The following is a 21,031-nucleotide window of genomic DNA, read 5'->3' on the forward strand; positions in this document are numbered from 1 at the left end:
TCCTTCTCCTCCTCCCAGGAATAGATGGGTGGGCAAATAGATAGATGGATTTTTGTTGGTCTCTAGCTAAGAGATTCAGAGTAAGCCTAGTATGGTGGCATATGCCAATAATCCCAGCACTCAGGAGGATTGACACAAGTTTGAGGCCATCCTGGACTACAGGGTGAGATTAAAGCCAATCTGCACTACAAGTCTGAGCTGCATTGTGAGAAACTATGCCAAATACATAAAAAATAAAAAAAAATAATAAAGCCAGTCTGAACTACATAGTGAGACCCTGTCTTAAAAAATGAGAGACTCAGAATACAAAGATAGTGACCCAGTGACATTTTAAGTCAGAATAGTAGTTGATTTTGAGTAAATGGTATGAATAGAGAACAGAAGCTACAAGCAGCAGAACGCCGTGGGGTGGAGGATGACTGCGCCACGAGCCTCTCCCACTGTGTCCAGCCTCAGCTATGCATCCCAAGCCGGTTCACCAGTACTGCGGCCTGATCTGCTCCATAGAACACACGTGAGACAGTCAGGATTTAGACTGGGCTAATTTTCTTTTAAAATGAGCACATATATGTTTTGCCACAATAAAATAGTGCAGTAGTACAAAATGACTTCCCACAGATAACAACAGAGCTCCTCTGCTTGTTGATACAGACGTATTTTTGCACTACATTGAGTGGAAAACATCTTTTCAATATAGTTCCATTTTGCTTTTGGAAGCTCTTATTATGGGATTGTGGAAAGGCAAATTTAAAAAAGAAGTATATTAAGTAATAAAATTGTAGGAATGCTATAGTACAGCTATAGTTTTGGAAGCTTCTGTATTTTGCTGCTTTAAAGGAAAAAGATTTTAAATGATGTAGTAGGGAACCAAACCCCAATCAGTAGACCCATACACAAAGAAAAGTTCTTGGTAAATAAATTAGCATTTAAATGAATTTAAATTCAGATGAAATGATTAATTTTCTACTTTACCTGACTTTGAGCATCCAGTCACCCTGTTAGGGAGCTCCAACACTTCTAAAATTGATGAAAGACTGAAATCATACAGGAAAGGAAGGGGCTACCAGGGAGCTGACTCTTTACACAGCTAAAATGGCATCAGTCCTGTTCTGCTTTTCTCCTGGCAGGGTCATAGCTCAGGAAACAGACAGAAAGATGCTCCTCTGTATTCTGGAGAGGAGAGCGCCGAACACACTGAAGCACACACAAGTGACAGTGTGTAAACTCCTCATAGGGTCTGGTGAGAAAGTATCACAAGGAAAGAAATGGCAGGAAAAGTCCAGGGAACCCACAGCTCCCAGTGGACATGACTCTGAAAAACAGTACGGGAGACCCAGCCACTGGAGAGAAAGGGTGAAGATCTATTCCATGTTTTCCCTGAGAGAATTTTTTCTCTGATATATGAAAATTTCAAATCAAAACATTTAGTGATTTTAAATTGCAGCTCCTAGCAAGAGAGATAGCTCGGGGCATAAGCACCTGCCTGGAAAGCACAAGGTCCTGAGTTTGATCACTAGTACAAAAATAAATAAATAAATAAATAAATAAATAAATAAAATTATGATTCCTAGGATATACAACGTTCTCAGCATCCAGACAACTCAGTGACCAAGCCGCCAGGCCACAAGAGGAAGTCTGAAGTGGAATAACCCACTTCCCAGAAGGAGGGTGTCACTTGGGGGACCCCAGCAGCAGCAGGCTTAGGACCAAGCACACAGCCAAGATGTGAACTTTGCTATCACAGAGAGTCCATTAGCTCAGGCTTGGGTCAGCCAGGTGCAAAAGTGAGATACTGTGGCATGACACGGATAAGGGGTGACTCGGCAGGAGTTATCACGCTCAGCGCAGAACTTCCTTGACCCGAGAGAGCACAGCCAGCTCTTCCCTCCTCTGCTTTTGTAACTGATAATCTTTCACTCTCCCTCACCCTTGAGCCTTGGGACAGACTCCAAGATCCAGACAAAAACTCAGCCAGGCTTCAGTGTTACACAAGCCTCCAGGATATGGCATGCAAATAATATGAAATCTCTCTCTCCTCTCTCTCTCTCTCTCTCTCTCTCTCTCTCTCTCTCTCTCTCTCTCTCTGTCTCTCTCTCTTTCTCTCTGTCTCTCTCTGTCTCTGTCTCTTTTTTTCTTTTGAGACAGGGTCTCACTATGTGATTCAAACTGGCTTTGAACTCACTATGTAACTCAAGCTGGCCTGGAGCTCACAGGAATCCTCCTGCCTCAGCCTCCAGAATGCTGGGATTGCAGGCATGGACTACCACATATGGATTTCTCCTTCTCCTGCCATACTGAAAAAAATAAGAGCCTAAATGCATCTGTGCTCCAACATACAAAACTCAGAACAATCTTCTGGCCTGAAGGTCTCAACAATCCTGTAAAGGTGCTTCAACTCAGCCTTAAACTCAGTACAGTCACCAGGTGTGTGGGGAACACTGATAGTGAGGTAGTGCCTAATAAGAATAACCCAATAATACTGGGACAAAAGACTGGAAATACAGATTAGAGGAGACTTTCATCATCTAATTGCTTAGCTACTCAGTCAGCAAACAGTTAGTGTGTCCCCCAAAACTGGACTAGGCTCTGAGGATATAGTGCAGAACAGAGACAATGGCCTGGGAAGACTGAGTAGGACTCAGCACTGAGCACTTGTAGCAGTAATTCAGGAGAGAAGAGCCATGGCTGAGACTAGGGCTGAGTCACCGGAGATGGAGAGAGGGGTGGGTGCTAGGGTGGATGGACAGACCACTGGACTGACCTATCAACAAACTCCACATGCACATGGTTAGCTTACCTTGTATTGCCCAACATCATCTATTTATCTCAGACAATATGTGAGTGGACAAAATAGAAGTTAAAATGTGAAAGTCCTTCCAGCATCTTGATCTCCCACACTAAGGCAGATGTGGCACAGACTGGTTGGTGATGATAGGGAGAGTATGGAGGGCAAAGATTCGCAGATGGGCCTGCGTCCCTGAATGCAGTGCATGGATACTGAGGTGGTAAGAAACACTGGAAAGCACAGCTATGGGGCACAAAGGATGGGTTTCCCTCGGCTATGGTGATTTTTTTTCAATGACGGCTTTATCAAAATCATGCCATAGCGTATGGTTCACACATTTAGAGATGCAGTTCAGTGGTTTATAGTATACTCAGAATTATGTGGCCACCATAATCAACCTCAGAACATTTTCATCAGCCTTAAAGAATCCCTATACATATCCTTAGCAGTCCCTCGCCATCTCCCCTAGACTTCCACCCCAACCCTAGATAACCGCTTAGTTTCTATGGATTTGCCTGTCCTGAGCATCTCATAGGAACAGAATCACACAATCTGTGGACTTTTATGAATGGTTTCTTTTACTTGTTTTCAAACTTTTGGCCATGTTGTGACATATCTAGAGCTTTTCATTATCCAATAATATTCCATTGTATAGATATGCTATCCCTTGATTATCCATTTATTGATGAGTATTTGGGTTGTTTTTATTTTTAATTATTATGAAAAATGCCATAATTCATGTACAAATCTCTGAACACCTGTTTTTACCTATTTTAGGCATACACCAACCAGTGGAATTAACAAGTTATACTGTAATTATGTTTAACTTTTTAATAAATTGTCACTTCATAGTTGTTCAACCATTTTATATTACTACAGCAATGAAAAAGCATTACAATTTCTCCAAATTAAAAATAAATTGTCTAGCTGGGCCTGGTGGTGTATGCCTGTTATCCCAGCACTGAGGAGGCTGAGACAGGAGGATCATTATGAGTTTGAGACCAGCCACTGGAATACAAAGTGAGCTCAAGGCCAGCCTGAACTACAAAGCAAGACCCTGTCTCAAAAAGACAAATAAAATAAAATGTCTCTACATCTTCATTGAAACTTATGAATGCCTGAATTTTTTATTTTGCTCTTCCTGGTTAGGGGAAGTCTTTCCTCACTGCAGTTTAACTTCACATTGTCCTAATGACTAGTGACACCAGGCATGCTGATGCCAAGTCACCTGGTACTTGCGCTGAGGAAGAGCTTATTTAGATATCTTGCCTCTTTTGAAATTGAGTTACTTGTATTTTATTCAATTGTATGGATATGAGTCCCACAGATACACAATCAACGTGTATTTTCTCCCATTCTATATATTAGCCTTTCACTTAATTTGATAGTGTCTTTTAAAACACAAAAGGGTGGGCTGGTGAGATGGCTCAGTGGTCTAAAGCACCTACTTAGAACAAGCTAAACAAAGCACAGGGACCGCGGTTCAATCCCCCAGCACCACATGCCAGCCAGCCTCGCCCCCTGGTGGGCTGAGCTGGCCACACACACCCACCCACACACACACACAGATAAATAAAAAAAAATTAAAAAAAAAAACACACACACAAAAGGGTTTTTGTTGTTTGTTTGATTACTTATTTTTGGTATTGGAAATCAAACTCGGGGCCTTGTGCTTGTCAGGTAGGCCCTTATGCTGCTGAGCTACATCCCCTGCCCTAAAACACAAAAGGTTTTCATTTTGAAGTTCAATTTACCTAGCTCTTCCTTTGTTGTTCATGCTTTTATTATTTACTAAGAAACTATTGCCTACCCCAAATCATGAAAATTTATGTCCTTTATTTCTCCAAGAAAGTTATGAATCTTTTCTTGTGTCCTTGAACTAGTGAACTGAGAAAATGAATATGAAGTTAGTGCTGCTATTATTTATAACCATATGAAATGTTTTCATCTGTCAGTTCTCAAATGAGCTCTCCCTAGACATCTATTGGCTTAGAGAACATGACAGGAATAATCACAAAGCGGAAATAAATTGAATCTAGCAATAGACTATAAAATAAAGAGATTTAGAGTTAAAAAAGACCCTCCATAGGATAAATGCCACTTTATTATATGAACCTCAAATTCATTCTTCTAGAACTTGTAATCTTGCAATTATTTCTAGAGTTCTCTCATGGCTCCAAGGACAGCAAAATAAATCAAACTTTCTAATCTAAAAATGGATCCATAATAGTTGTTATTTCTAATGTTATTTCAGTTGGAAGTACATAGTTTTACAATTGTGCTTTATGCATTGTTTTTCTGGAGAACGTAAGCTGTTAACACAAGCAAATTTTTTGACATGCTACATTCTTCTTTAACAGGAATGTTGCTGGTGGAATACACAGTAACCCCAACCCTGGAGTTTATTTGCCTCTATGGTAACCCTGAAATCTTTAGTCAACTCCAGCCTGGTCCATGCAATTCTAGTACAACCAGATGCACAGCTGGCTGCATGCAGATGGAGATCATGCTGGAGTCAGAAAGATCTGCTGCACCCTCCAACAGCTTTCTTTAGGTCAAGAATGATAACCCCAGGGCTGGGTTGTATTCCATGATAGTGCATTTGCCCAGCATGTGTGAGGCCCTAAGCTTGATCCCTAGCATGAAAAAATAAAAAAATAAAGCAAAATAAGTTATACTCCCAACTTCTCACAGGCTCAGGTTGAATTTCAAGACATAGTGAAGTTGGGTTTGTGTCACCAACTTCAGTGCAGGGAGAAAGAAGTGAGAAGGATAACTGGGCCAAAGGGAAGAATAAAGGCCAAGCAGGAAAACAAGTGGTTGTTTGTTTGTTTGTTTGTTTGTCTTTCTGAGACAGGTCTCCCTCTGCAGTTCAGGCTGGCCTTGAGCTCACTTTGTATTCCAGGATGTTCTCAAACTTGCAATGATCCTCCTGCCTCAGCCTCCTGAGTGCTGGGATAACAGGCATGTACTACCATGCCCTGCTAGGAAAACAGGTTTTTACCATGCCTTCTTTTTAAAAAAATTTTCTGTGACAGATGCTTCCTTTCTACACATAGCTTGGGTTTTATTTTTTATCTTGAATATGTTCACATTTCAGTCAAAATACAAGCTATGACATGTTTCAGAACTTACATAATGATTTCATGGCCACTAAAAATTCTCAGACACATGCATATTCATCTGTCTGTTGGTTGACTGACCATACTCCTAAATGAAACAAATCAGACTCACATGTGCTCACATATTGTCTTGGTGGTGTGATACTATGAAAGGGAAAGAAATTTGCAAAGGGAAGGTACAACCTCTATGAGGAAAAGGACAAAATAAAGAAGGAAAGGAAAAAGATATTTATGCATATGTTCAGGATAGCTTGGATAATCATACAGTTGATTTCTGCTGGTCTATGGAAAGGAGCAGTTAATGCTTAAATTTCTTTTTCACCTCCTTTTTAATTTCTTACAAGTTTTTTTTTACCAATTTTGCATGCTTATATCTAGTTACCTAAACAACTAATTTGAAGACATTATGGAATATCATAAACATTGTTGAATTCCTATTATATTGTTTAGTGAACTTCTGTATCATTTCTATTTTTTACTATTATTTATTCTCTTTAAAAAATAAAAATAAATTATCAAGAAAAATTTTATATATATATAGTTAAATTAACTTATTCCTTGAAAACAAGATAGTAACATCACATACAAGTGTAATAATCACAATCTAATTGAAGCACATTAATTATATTCATCTAAAGTTTCAATAACATGAATAATGCCAGACACTGTCCATCAGCATGCTTCATGGTGCCTATGGAGAACCTTGGAGGTACAGAGCACTCTCACGCCCTCCTATGCCCGAACGCCTTCCAAATGATGCAGCACGCTGCAGCTTGGAGGACAAAATACAGAATTTCACATAGGCGTCTTTGAGGCATAGGTGTGTAAAGTAGCTTACATAGTCTTAAAAAATCATTTTCAATGGCTACTAATGTAGCCATGATAAACAAACATGACAGCACATGCATAACTGAGGGCTGCTGACTTTCACCATCATTGGATATGTCAAAACCTAGAGGTGTCAGGGTCAAGTTCCCCTCAAGTTCAAAGTAAGAGGCAAGATTTTGTTACAGAGCTATGTTTACTACATTTGCAGTACAGATTTTCTCTGCTTGGTATTTTCCCCTGGCCATATAGCCTCTCTCCCCACCCTAGCACAACATCCACTCTAAATTTTGGGGGATTTGGCTCAGTGAAGAGTGAATCCTGGGGTGCATAAGGCCCTGAGTTTCATCTCCAGGACCACAATACATACATACATACACATATATCTGTCATTCACTATAAAAATTCACATTGCATAATAATCCTAAAATTCCTTTCCAACTGTTTTGTTATTTCTGAGGAACAACACTGTTAATTCCTGTGTTAGCTGACACATTGTGTCAACTTGGCTGAATCAGCTCAGGCAGCTCTCAGCATGAGGGCCTAGCCCTGCAGGTGGGCAGGGCCCAGGAGTTGAGAAAGGCAGGAAGCCAGCTTGCCTGGTTTCCTGCCTTCCTGCCCCCCTTCTGTGGAGAAATCCCAGTCTTTGGAGGAGCTTGATCTTGGCAGCCGCACCACTTTGGAGGAGCTCCAATCTTCACTGTGGAGCGCTGGTCTTCGCAGTTAGCATAAAATAAAGAGAAAGGCTTGATGGACGCTGCCACAGCTGCTGCTCCTCCTCTGCTCTTCATAGTTTTCTGCTGCATCAACTGCTGTCGTTTGCCTTGGAGCCAGTGGAATATGGACTGAACCCTCCAGTAGCTGTGAGCTAAATAAACCTTTCCTTCCTTCATTTCGAGTGTCGGGTATTTGTCCCAGCAATGAGTAAAAAGTAACTAAGACAATTCCATAAACTAATGTGGCAGTGGCAATGTGCAGTGTGAGGCAGTCACACAGATGGCCTGTCTCAAGGGCACAACATTAAGCAATTTTGCTAAATAATCAGAGGTCCTAAATATAAAGATATTCATACTGCATGTGACTGAAATGGGCTAAATGACTAATTTTTAAATATTTGTTATAATAAAAGGTACACTGGCATTATTCATCCTCAAAACATTCCCTTTTCTTTAGACGTGCTCCATCATTCTTGCCAATTTCTTTTTATTAATACATGTTATATATCATATTCGCTATAGGGTGTGGGTTCTCATACACAACACATCTTAGTTCTCTTCACACTTCCTTCCCATCCCATTCTGTTCCAATGATCCATATGTCTATTTTTATATCAGCACTGTGATGTTTTTATGACCATAGCTTTGTGTTGTGAGGGATTGCAAAGGCTCCATCTTTTTGTCCCCTGCCCATTTGCAAAGATCTATCTCACGATTTCCTGTATTTTATTTTGCTCTTTACTTATACATTGCGTTCTCATGTGGGAGACTATATGATATTTAAGTGTGTGTATCTTATTTAACATTATGGTCTGAAGGTGCATCCATTTTCCTACATGTGATTATAGTGTGTCCTTCCTTATAGCACTCCATGGTCTATGATGTCTTTAACTCTTTCAGGAAAGTGCCTGGAAGGGGAATAGCTGGGTCAAGTGGAAGTTCTAGTTGTAATTTTGTTGAGGAATCACCACACTGGTTTCCATAGTGGGTGCTCTAGTTTAGATTCCCATGAACAATGTGCAAGGGTTCCTATTTCCCTGCAGCCTCACCAGCATTTGTTATGGTTTTCCTGAAGACTGCTCTTCCTGGGAAAAATGGAATATCAGTGTTGATTTCATTGGCATTTCTCTAAAGGCCAGCAATGTTGAGGGCTTTTTCATGCATTTATTGTCCATTTGTACTTCTCCTGGAATGTGTCTGCTTATATCAGTTGCCCATTTTTCATTTGGTCTTTTACTGGGAGAGGGTCTGATATTTTTTAATTCATATATTTTAGATATCAGTCCTCTGCCTTAGGTGTAGCAGGCAAACATTTTTTCCCATTGTATAGGTTGTTTCCTTTGCTATGGAGATTTTGAATTTAGCATGATCCCATTTGTTGATTATTGATGTCATTTCTTAGGCTACTGGGGTTCTTTCTGTTGGTTGCCTACACCTATAACTATAAAAGTTTAACATTTAACACTAGCAGGTCCAGTGTTTCTGTTTAAACATTTCAATCTTTTAACTCTTTTGACATTTTACTTTAATATGTATGTGGTGAAAGATATGTTTCAGCTTCAGTCTTCTGCATGTGAATAGCCAGTTTTCTCAGCACAATTTTCTAGAGGCTGTCTTTCCTCTGCCATGTTTTTGGCCTCTTCAAAGATCAAGTAGCTGAATGTGTGTCTGGGGGTTATTTTTGCATCCTCTATTCTGTTCCATTGATCCATACATCTGTTTTTATATCAGCATCATGCTGTTTTTATGACCATAATTTTGTGTTGTGAGGGACTGCAGAGGAAATAAGTACAGAACACATAATTTATAGGATTATTTTATAGCAGTCACCCAAAGAGTCAAATACAAAAAAGTATAGGAGTCTGTCCACACACTAAATACCCAAAGTATCCAGTTGAAGGCCTGGATCTCATGGCCATGTCTTTCATTAGTCTACCTGAAGACCTAGAGCCCATGGCTATGCCGCTGAGTCCAAGCAGAGACCTAGAGCCCATGACAATGTCTCACATAAGTATAAGTCTGTTTCACATATCTGTGCTGGGAAGTCCCAAAGTTCAGTGGTGGAAGCTAGAATGTCTGCACCAGCAGGATAAAGATCTGCACTATAGGCTGAGGAATCTGTGCTGGAACCAGGAACTGACACTCAAAGTAAGGATCAGAGCCTTCCCAAAGTGATCTGAAGCCACTCTCAAAGACAATAAGGTCCTGAGCTCCTCCGATGATGAGAATAGCCAAGTTCATATCAGGAAAGCCAATGCAACAAGCTTCTCCAGGAGAATCAACAGCACCAGGAAAATCAACATCTCCCCTGTGCCAGTCAGTTTTACTAGAGAAACAAATATAGCACAAGATACACAAATATGTAAGAAATTGCAAGATTGGCTTACAATTGTCAACCATAGTTAACTCTTGTTACCCAGAATTGCTTTGACTATTCTGGGTCTCTAGTTCTATGTGAATTTTAGGGTTTTTTTTTTCTAGTTCTGTGAATAACACTGTTTGACAGGTATTACATGAAATCTATGTATCAGTTTCAGAAGCATGGCCATTTTGACAATATTGGCTATTTATTCAGGAACAAAGAATATCTTTCCATTTTTATTATTTAAGTATTTATATATTTACATATGTATTTATTTATTGTGGTGCCAGGGATCCAACTCAAGACCCTGCACTTGCCAGGCAAATACTTATTCCACCGAGCTATCTCCTCAGCCCCTATCTTTCCATTTTTTTCAGCATAATTTTATTGAGAAACAAATAGAAATGAGACAGTTTCAAACAAAATTGGTAGGACAGTTTCAATAATTAACACATTGCATACATTCTTCCTAGTGGTTAATTGCTGTATGAGATGTGGACAGGATATCCTCTTTACAAACACTATTAGAACAAATCCCTCTATTCATTAAGAGAATGTAACTATATATCTATCCTAACCATTTTGAATACACAGATACAAAATGGACATTCATCTGGATCCCCATTTTTGTTAAGTTCTGCTATTTGAATATTTTTTTGTTATTTGAATATTATAGGTGTGTAAATTCAGCAAAATATTCTAAAAGAGTCCAATAGCCCATAATAGTATTGGATCTTCTGCTTGACTGGCAATATTATAAATTGTTGTCCTGAGTCCCCTACAGCTCAACATAACAGCATGGCTTTACTTTTTATATTTTGCCTTTATACTTTTCTGCTGGATGGTTAAGACCAAAGTGAAGCAGGACCTATGCAACAAGAGTTGTAGCTTTTGGGTCTGATAAGGTCAGTGAAATCCCCTCAGGATTTATCCTGAGATCCTGTACCTCAGATTGTAGAACCTTTGTCAGTGTCAGCCATGTGGATGAGTCACGGCCATTGCTTGGCCAATGTGCTCTCTGTGAAAGCCTGAGAGAATGTTTTCTCTCCATGTGACTCTGCTTAGGCACACTCTACATCATCGATCACTTTCCTTTTTGGCCCCATAATCTCCTTGATCAGAAAATTTGGAACACTACCAAGTTACGTGACATTACAGTATAAATTCTTATATGTCCTGAGTCTTAATTCATCTTGGAAGGCTAGGGCCAAAATGTTGGCTTTCCTTGTGGCCCTCCTTTTTCTCTAATTTTGGTCTGCAAACTTAGATTTTGTTAACCCTCCAGAAGACAAGCTTATTGTTATTATCATACAACCTAAGCTGTTAAGCTTAACCTCACTATCTGTCTGAATATCAAACATCTTAGGCATAACATGGAACAGGTATTTTTCATCAAATATTGATATGTTGAACTTTAAGTCTCTACAGAATATGAGGAAAAAACATTTAAAAATTAGAATATATTTTTTAAAATAGGCATAAAGAATTATATACTTCTTATGTTTACACATAAGTACAAAAATCTAACCATATACAACCTTGAAGCAGGACAGCCCCACAACATTCCTTTTCCTGTCTCTTGCTTTCATTCACCACTCCCTTCTTTTTGAACAACCAACTACATAAGAGACATCATAGAAGCAACGGGCATGTCATGACAAACAGCCCGTATTCAGAAGACCAGAATGACAGGCACTCCAAGCATGAAACTACTATTAAAGATTACCATCTACAGTGCAGTTGCTTAGTTCACAGGTATCAGTATATACAGTTAGTCAGGGTGAGAATCTTTCCAATTTACTGCTAGATTCAAAAATTTTCTGGAGATTCTCAGGATCATTGCCTTGCCCATCTTATACATATAATTGTATGGCTTGACATTGTCATGTTTCCTAGCTCTTCTCCTTTCCCTCTCTTGATTAGTTAGTCCTCATGATCCTGCTTTCCTTTTACTTGTATTATACCTTTCTATTCGTATTTCTTCTTTTGGGTTCTTATACTAGGGAAACTATATGATATTTACACATGTGTGTCTGGTTTATTTCACTTATGAGTATATGTTCAAGTGGCATCTAATTCAATATAAAGGCTTCGAGTTTATCATTCTTAATAGCTGAATAATACTCCATTGTGTAAAAATACTACATCTTTTTCAACCATTCCTCAGGTGATGGGCATCTTGTTTGTTTCCAAGTTTTGGCTATCACGAATTGTTCTGCTTTGAACATAGGCACAGATATATCCCTATGATATGATGTTTTCAGATCCTCCAGGAAAATTCCCAGTAGAAGAATAACTGGTTTAAATGGGATTTCCAGTCCTTGCCATTTGTTTTTGATGTCCTCTTCAATCTTCCTTTTCAGAGTACTGGAGGTCTTTTACTTTCCTGGCTAATTTCTAGTATTTAATTTTTAGGAGGACACTATTTTATTTTCCTGATTTCTATCTCAGAGAGTTCAATATTGATGTAGAGCAACACTTGATTTTTGAATGTTGATTTTGTATCCTGCTACAGTGCTGGATTTTGTTATTAAATCTAGACATCTTCTGGTGGAGTTTCTGGGTCTTCTACAGAGATTATATCATCTGCCAATAATAATTTGAATTTTTGCTTTCATATACATGTCCCTCTTAGTTTTTCCAAATGCCTGATTGATCTAGCTAATGTTTTGAGTACTATATTGAATAGGAATGCTGATAGTGGACATCCATGCTTTATTCCTGATTTTAGAGAGAAACATATTTGCTTTTTCCAGTTAATATGATGCTGGTCATTGGTTTGTCATAAAGGTTATTATCACTGTCAAGTAAGATCCTTTTATACCTATTTTCCTCAAGGTTTTTATAATTTTTTCAAGTATCTTTATTGAGAAACAAATAGCAATGAGATAGTTTCACAAACAATTACTAGTACAGTTTCAATAATTAATACATTGCATATTAGTGGTTATTCATTGTACAAGATGCACACCTGATATCATGTCTCAAACACTTTTAGAACAAAGCTCTCTATTCATTGAATTAGGAGAATGGAGCTGTATATCTATACTAACTATTTTGAGTATACAGATACAAACTGGTCATTCATTTGTCTCCCCCTTTTCTGGTTAGTTTTATCAGAGAAGAGCATTCCATTGTCATTTAAATACTGTAGGTACATGAATTCAGCAAAATTTCCCAATATAAACCAGTAGTCCATAATAGTAGTGGGTTTTCCATACGACTGTAAAATACAAAGTTGTTGGCTTGAGCATTTTACAGCTCATCATATTAATATGGCTTTACCTTTTATACTTCATTTTCATACTTTTCTGCTAGATGATTAAGACCAAGAAAGAGCAAGAACTATATACCAAGAAATGTAACTTTTGTATCTGATAAGGTCAGTCAAATTCCCTCAGGATTTAACCTGAAACCCTGTACCTCAGTTTGTGGATCCTTTGTCAGTTCAGCCATATGGATGAGTCAAGGCCATTGCTTGACCAATAGCCTCTCTGTGAAAGCTGGAGAGAATGTTCTCTCTCCATGTGACTCGCTTTAGGCACACTCTATCATCAATCACTTTCCTCTGTGGCCCCAAAATCTCCTTGATCAGAAAACTTGGGACACAATTGAGTTACAGGATGTTACAGTACAGTTTCTCCTATTTCCTCAGTCCTTACTAACCTTGAAAGGCTAGGGCCAAAATGTTGGCTGTCCTTTTAGCCCTTCTTTTTCTTTAATTTTTGGTCTGAAAACTTAAGCTGTTAACCCTCCAGAAGAGAAGCTCAACAATAGTATTACCCCTATAACATATGAAGTTGAGCTTAACCTCACTATCTGTCTGAATACCAAACATTATAGACATAATATGGAATAGGTATTTTCCATCAAGTATTGATATGTTAAACTCCTAGTCCCTCCAGAATATGAAGAACAAAGATTAAAAGGATAAAAAAATATTTAAAAAATAAGAATAAGCATTTACATATTTTCACATAGAAATTTAGAAGTCTAACAATATACAGCCTTGTAGAGGACAGTCCTGTGACTTTTTTTTTTTTTTTGGCTCATGTTTTCATTTATTACATTTTTTAAACAAACCTTTACTTGAGAGACAGTATGGCCATAATTGGCATGTCATGACAAGCAGTACGTATTTAGAAGACCAGACTGACAGACATTCCAAGCATGACTCTACCATTACACATTGCTTTCTTCAGTGCAGTTGCTTCGTTCACAGGTATCAGTATATATAGTCAGAGTGAGAAACCTACCAACTAACTGCTATTTTCAACAACATGCTGAAGATTCTCAGGACCATGGCCTTTCCCATCTTGTGCATATAAATGTACAACTTTGCCCCTGTCATGTTTTCTAGCTTTTCTTCTTATTCTCCCTTCATTAACTAATCCTCAAGTTCTCACTTTCCTTTTAATTGTGCTATGCCTTTCTATTTTCTTCTTTTTTTTTCAAACCAAATTGGTAGAACAGTTTCAATAATTCACACATTGCATACATTCTTCCTAATGGTTAACTGTGCCTTTCTACTTTCATTTCTTCCTTTGAGTTCTTATATTAGGGAGACAATACAACATTTACACATGTGGGTCTGGTTTATTTCACTTATATCTTGAAGTGGCATCAACTTATATATAAATGCTTCAAGTTTATCATTCTTTATAGTTGAGTAGTACACCAATGTATAAAAATCCCACATCCTTTTCATGAATTGCTCATGTGATGTGCATGTTGGTTGTTTCCAAGATTTGGCTATCACAAATTGTGCTTCTATAAACATAGGTACACATACATCACTATGATATGATGTTTTCAGTTCCTCTAGGAAAATTCCCAATAGGGGAATAGCTGGCTTGAATGGGATTTCCAGTCCTAGTTTTTTAAAGTCTCCACACTGATTTCCATAATGGTTTCATCAGTCTACATTCCCAACAGCAGTAGAGAAGGGTTACTTCTTCCATACAGCCTCTCCAACATTGGTTGTTGGTTGATTTCTTTATGATAGCCATTCTTACTCGGGTGAGATGGTATCTCAGTGATGTATTAATTTCCCTTTCACATATGCTATTCATGTGGAGCATTTTTTTCATATATTTGCTCACTTCATTAATCTCATCCTCTCAGAAGTGTACATTGATCTCAGATGTCCATTTCTGGATTGAGTCTTTAAATTTAGGGGCCCTAATTTTTTTAGTTCTTTATAAATTCTAGAGAGCAGACCTTTGTCTGAGTGCTTATTTGGCAAGATAGTTTCCAAATTTGTGGGTTGTATTTTCACTTTGTTGGTAATTTCTTTCCACCTGCAGAGACTTTTCAATATTAGGAAGTCCCAATTATTAATTCTTTCAAGTGCTACCTGTGCAATTTGATTTTTGTTCATGAACTCTTTCCCAGCCCTTATGTCTCCAAGAGGTCTTCCTACTTTCTCTTACAGAAGATTTAGTGTTTCTGTTTTAATGTTTAGATCTTTAATTTATTTTGACTGTAGCTTAGTGCATGATGCTAGACCTGGGACAAGTTTTAGTTTTCAGCATGTAGAGAGTCAGTTTTTCCAGCACCATTTGTTAAAGAGGCTATCTTTCTTCCAGGAAGCATATCTGGCCCCTTTGTTGAAGATAAGATGGCTGAGTGTGTTGCAAAATGCTTCTGCATCTTTCACTTTGCTCCATTGATCCTCAGTTTTATTTCGTTGCCAGTACCATGCCAATTTTATAACAGTAACCTTGTAGTATAATTTCAAGTCTTGAATTGTAATGCCTCTTGCCTCGCCTTTCTTGCCTTTGATATTCTAGGTATTTTCGGGTTCCATATAAATTTTAGGAATGATTTCTCTACCTCTGTGAGATATGCAGTGGTAGTTTAATAGGGATTGCATTAAATCTGTAGAGCAATTTTGGGAGTATAACCACTTCACAAAGTTGATTCTTCCTATCCAGGAGCATGGAAAAACTTTTCATTTTCTGAAATTCTCTACAATCTCTTTCTTTAAGAGTACTGTAATTTTCCTTAAAAAGATATTTGACTTCTTTAGTCAGATTAATTCCAAGGTATTTCATTTTCCTCAGTGCTACTGTAAAAGGTATCTTTTCTATAATTTCCCTCTCAGTGTGTTTATCTGTGTAGAGGAATGCTATTGACTTTTGGGTATTGACTTTGTAACATGCTATGCTACTGAATTTCTGTATTAATTCTAATAGCTTCTTGGTGGAGATTTTCTGGGTCTTCCAAGTAAATATCATTTCATCTGCAAATAAGGATAGTTTAACTTCTTCTTGACCTATTCTTATTCTTTTTATTTTTTTCTCTTGTCTAATGGCTGTAGCTAATGATTCCAGAACTATATTGAATAGGAGTGGTGATAGAGCACATCCATGTCTTGAACCAGATCTAAGAGTAAAAAATTTCAGTTTTTCCCCATTTAGAATTATGTTAACCATTGGGTTTTCGTAAATAGTTTTTACCAGATTGAATTAGAGGCCTTCTATTCCAATTTTCTGTAGGATTTTGAACATGAATGAGTGTTGGACTTCATCAAAAGCCTTTTCTGCATCAATTAGGATGATCATGTGGTTTTCAGTTTTCCCTCAATTAATATAGTGTATTACATTTATAGATTTTTTGAACATTGAACCATCCTTGCATCCCTGGGATGAATCCTACCTGGTCATGGTGTATGATCTTCTGAAGATTTGCTGTATTCTATTTGCTAGTATTTTATTGAGGATTTTGGCATCTATGTTCATGAGGGAGATCTTCCTGTAGTTCTCTTTCGTAGTTGTGTCTTTCCCTGGTTTTGGTATCAGTATAATACTTGCCTCCAGGAATGATTTTGGGAGGATTGCTTCCTTTTCAAGTTCATTGAAGAGCTTGAGGAGTATAGGGATTACATCTTCTGTAAATTTCTTGTAGAATTCAGCTGTGATTCCATCTAGACCTGAACTTTTCCTTGTCGGTAGGTTTTTTATTACCTCTTGCATTTCATTGGCTGTTATTGGGTTATAGATAGTGGTTATAGCTTGTCGATTCAGTTTTGGTAATTTTTACCTTTCTAGGAATCTGTCCATTTCTTCTATGTCTTCTATTCTGTGAGAATAAAAATTCTCAAAGTAGTTATTGATAATCTTCTGAGTTTCCACTGTATCTGTGGTAATTACACCCTTTTCATTCCTTAGTGCTTCTATTTGAATTTTTTCTTTCCTCTTTTTCATGAGATTAGCAAGGGCTTTATCGATTTTATTTATTCTTTCAAAGAACCAGCTTTTTGTTTTGTTAATTCTTTGAACTGTTTTCTTTGCCTCAGTTGAATTAATTTTTGCTGTAATCTTTATGATTCTTTTCCCATCTTTGGGCTCTGAGTTTGGTTTGCTCTTCCTTTTCCAGTTGTTGAAGGTGCAGCATTAGGATATTATAGGATATTATTTGTTCCCATTCTGTTTTCATAATGTATGAGTTCACAGCCATGAATTTCCCTCTGAGAACTGCTTTCATCGTATCCCATAAATTCTGATAACATGTGCTTGGATTTTCATTAAATTGTAGATATTGTTGAATTTCTTGTTTAATTTCATCTGTGACCCATTGGTTGCAGAGTAGGGCACCATTTAATTTCCATGTATTTAAGGTTTTTTTTCTGGTTTCTTTTGTCATTCATTTCCAGTTTCATTGCACTGTGGTCAGATAATGTGCATGGGATAATTTCTGTTTTTTTACATATACTTAAGCATGACATATGGACCAGTATGTGGTCTATTTTATAAAATGACCCGTGTGCAGCTGAAAAAAATGTGTATTTAGCTGTTTTTGGATGCAACACTCTGTACATGTTCACTAAGTCCATTTGTTCGAATCTCTGGTTCATTTCTGTTATTTCTATGCTAATTTTTTGTCTCTTTGACCTATGTTTTGGGGATAAGAGGGTGTTAAGGTCTCCTGTTAAGATTGTGGTATTGGGTATTAGATTTTTCATGCCCACTAAGATTTGTCTTATATAGTTGGATGTTCCCTTGTTTGGTGCATACATATTTATGAGTGTTACCTCTTCCTTTTGAATTATTCTACGAACCAGAATGTAGTGGCCTTCTTTATTCATTTGATCATTCTTGGTTTGAAGTTGAGACTGTAGGATAACAGAGTTGCTACCCCTGCTTTTTTCTCAGGTACTGGAGCATGTAGTATTGTTTTCCATCCTTTGACTTTCAGCTTATGAATTTCTTTTTGAGTTAAGTGTGTTTCTTGTATACAGCTGTTTGTTGAATTTTTTTTCTAATCCACTGTGCCAGTTTGTTTCTCTTAATTGGTAAATTGAGTCCATTTACATTAATGGTTATCATTGAGATGATGTGACTTACGATCGACATGTTATTTACCTGCTGTTGTTTAGTCCTTTTCCTTTTTTTCCGGTGTTTAATTGTTTGCCCTGTTTAGTGGGTTCCTTCTGCTCTTGTTTGTGGAGTTCTGATCATTTTAGTCCCTCTCTAGAACATCCTTTCAGTAGTCTGTGTAGGGTTGGCTTTGTCTTCATGAAATTCTTCAGTTGTTCTTTGTCGTGGAAGTATTTCACTTCTCCATCAAACTTGAAAGAACGTTTTTCTGGGTATAGTAGTCTCGGCTGGATTTTGTTTTCATAGAGGACCTGAAGTACTCTGCTCCATGGTCTTCTTGCCTTCATAGTTTTTGAAGAAAAGTCTGCCATAATTCTGATATGTTTTCCTTTTAATGTGATCTGCTTCTTTTCTCTAGTGGTTTTCAGTATATTATTCTTGTGCTGGGTCTCTGGGATCTTGACTATTAGATGTCTTGGTGTGTTTTTATTTGGGTTGAAGTTATTTGGCATTCGGTATGCTTCACTTACCTGGATGTCTAATTGTTTCCTCATATTTGGGAAGTTTTTTGCTATTACTTCTGCCTTTTTATATCATTTGTATTGACTCCTTCTTTCTCATTGATGGCTATTAGTCTCACATTGTTCATCTTTGCATCCTCTTGCAGGTGATGAATTATTTTTTCCTACATCCTAGTTGCTTTGAAGAGATATTTTCTTACCTTTTCACTTGCTGCACCAGCATCTTCAAGATCTGAAACTCTATCTTCACTTTCACTTAAATGGTTTTGAAAACTTGTGATTGAGATTTTAAGTTGCTCTGTATCTCTTTGACCCGGCTTTATATGATCTATTTCTTTTCTCTATTGCTCATTCAAGGAAGCTGTCATTTTTCTAATCTCTATTTTTTATTAATGTCTTCCTTAGAAGCAGTTATTAATTCTTTTACTGCAGAGTTTTTTCGGATAGGGTTTCCTCCATATGTTCCTGCATTTGATTCTTTACTTCAGATTCTATTAAGTCAGACATTTCTTTTTTTGTTTCCAATCTGAGTTCCTCTATATCTTTCTGCAGTCGTTTCTTTATTTCACATGCTATTGATTCATTGATTTCAGCTGTGCGATTCTCAATTTGTTCTGTGCTATTGTTTCATGCTTGTTGTGGCTGGGCTTGAGATCTCAGATTGCATTTTGCTCCTTCTTATTGTCATTTTGTATAGCACTGTCATTGTGACCTTTGTTGTACAGCTTTGGTGGAGTTATAACCTTAGCACCTACTGAAATGTGGTTGCATATCTACAAAGTTTGAAATTATCCAGTTGTGCCTGGCTTGGGCCTGGCTGCTGTGCTCAGCTCCTTCCTACTGCTGCCCTTGGGAGTGAACCTGTTGTGCCCCTCTGGGAAGATGTTCTGCTCCTGGACTAGCTGAGTGGTTCTGTCCCCTACTCTCTCTCAAGGACTGCAGCTGCAGAGTTTCTCCCCAGGCCTGTATGTCAGGCCTGAGCTGGGTCTGAAGGGGACAAGGAGGGGCATAGGTTAGAGGTGAAGCTCTCCCACACACTTGCCAGACCTGGGCTTGGGCTGGATCTGGGGGTCCCGAGAACATGGCAGCAAGGTTCTTATAATGGATGTTGGATATTGTCAATTTTTTTTTCTGCATCTATTGATATGATCATGTAATTTTCAATCATTGCTTTTGTTTTTGGTATGTTACATTCATTGATTTGTGTATGTTGAACTATGTCTGTACCATTGACTTAGAACCTAGTTGGCCATGATCTTTTGGATACTTTGAGCATCTATTTTCCAGTATCTTGTAGAGGATTTTTGAGTCATGTTCATCAAAATAATAGTCCTGAAGTTTTCTTTTTTAGTTAGATCCTTGCCTAGTTTTGGAATCAGAGTAATGCCAGCTTCCAGGAATGAGTTTTGAAGTACTCCTCTTTCAATTTCATTAGAGTTTGAAGTGTACTGGTGTTATATTGTCTCTGAAGGTTTTGTCAAATTCAGAAGTGAATCTATGAGGCCCTGGGTTTTTAATTGGTAGGTTTATTATTACTTCCTCAATTTCATTGCCTATTACTGGATTGTTCAGATTTTTTACTTCATGTATTTTTTGTTCAGATTGTTTATATATTAGTGGTTTGGCTTTGGTAATTCTTTGTGTTTAGGAATCTGTCCATTTCTTTAAGGTTTTCTAATTTGTTGGAATATAATTCTTCATAATTATTACTAATGCATCTCCTGTTTCTCTGTGATAACCATGTAACTTTACTTTTCTGATTTCTAATTGCATTGATGTGGGTCTTTTTGCTATTTCTTTTGTTAAGCTAAAGCTTTGTCAGTTTGTTCATTCCTTCAAAGAACTGGCTCTTCAATTCATTGATTCTTTGTATTGATTTTGTCTCAATTTCAATTAATTTCTACTCTGATCTTTATTATTTTCCTCAAGATAGGTTTGGGTTTAGACTGCTTTTGTTTTTCTAGTCCCTTGAGGTATATTACTAGGCTATTTATTTGAGCTATTTTTCTAATATGAGCAGTCACAGCAATAGACCTCTTAGGAATACCTTCATTGTATTTCATAGATTCTTGTATGTTGTACTTGCATTATTGTTTGACTACAGAAACATGTTTCTTTCTTGATTTCTCTGTGATCTATTGAATGTTCAGGAGTTTAAGAATTTGTAAAATTTCTGTGATTTCTTTTGCAGTTTCCAAATTCCATGTACTATAATCTGATGGTATACATGGAATGATTTCAATTATTTTCTATTTACTTAAGCAGGTTTTCTGGACTACTATATGGTCTACTTTGGAGAAAGTGTCAAATGCTCCTGAGAAGAAAGTACATTCTTTTCTGATAGGGTAGAAGACTCTGTAGATAAGTATAAGTTCATTT

At 37.5% G+C, this 21,031-nt stretch overlaps 1 long non-coding RNA gene across 1 annotated transcript in view; it reads right to left on the reverse strand.

Moving 5' to 3' along the window:
- Positions 1-5,801, reverse strand: part of LOC111812329 — a 23,210-nt gene extending 17,409 nt beyond the window's left edge. Inside the window, exon 1 of the long non-coding RNA XR_002817837.1 lies at positions 5,790-5,801. This is a non-coding gene — a long non-coding RNA (uncharacterized LOC111812329). The remainder of the gene's footprint in view (positions 1-5,789) is intronic.
- Positions 5,802-21,031: the final 15,230 nt, after the last annotated feature.

The sequence above is a fragment of the Octodon degus genome, unplaced genomic scaffold, assembly GCF_000260255.1.
Source record: "Octodon degus isolate 3935 unplaced genomic scaffold, OctDeg1.0 scaffold00120, whole genome shotgun sequence".
Lineage (NCBI taxonomy): Eukaryota > Metazoa > Chordata > Mammalia > Rodentia > Octodontidae > Octodon > Octodon degus.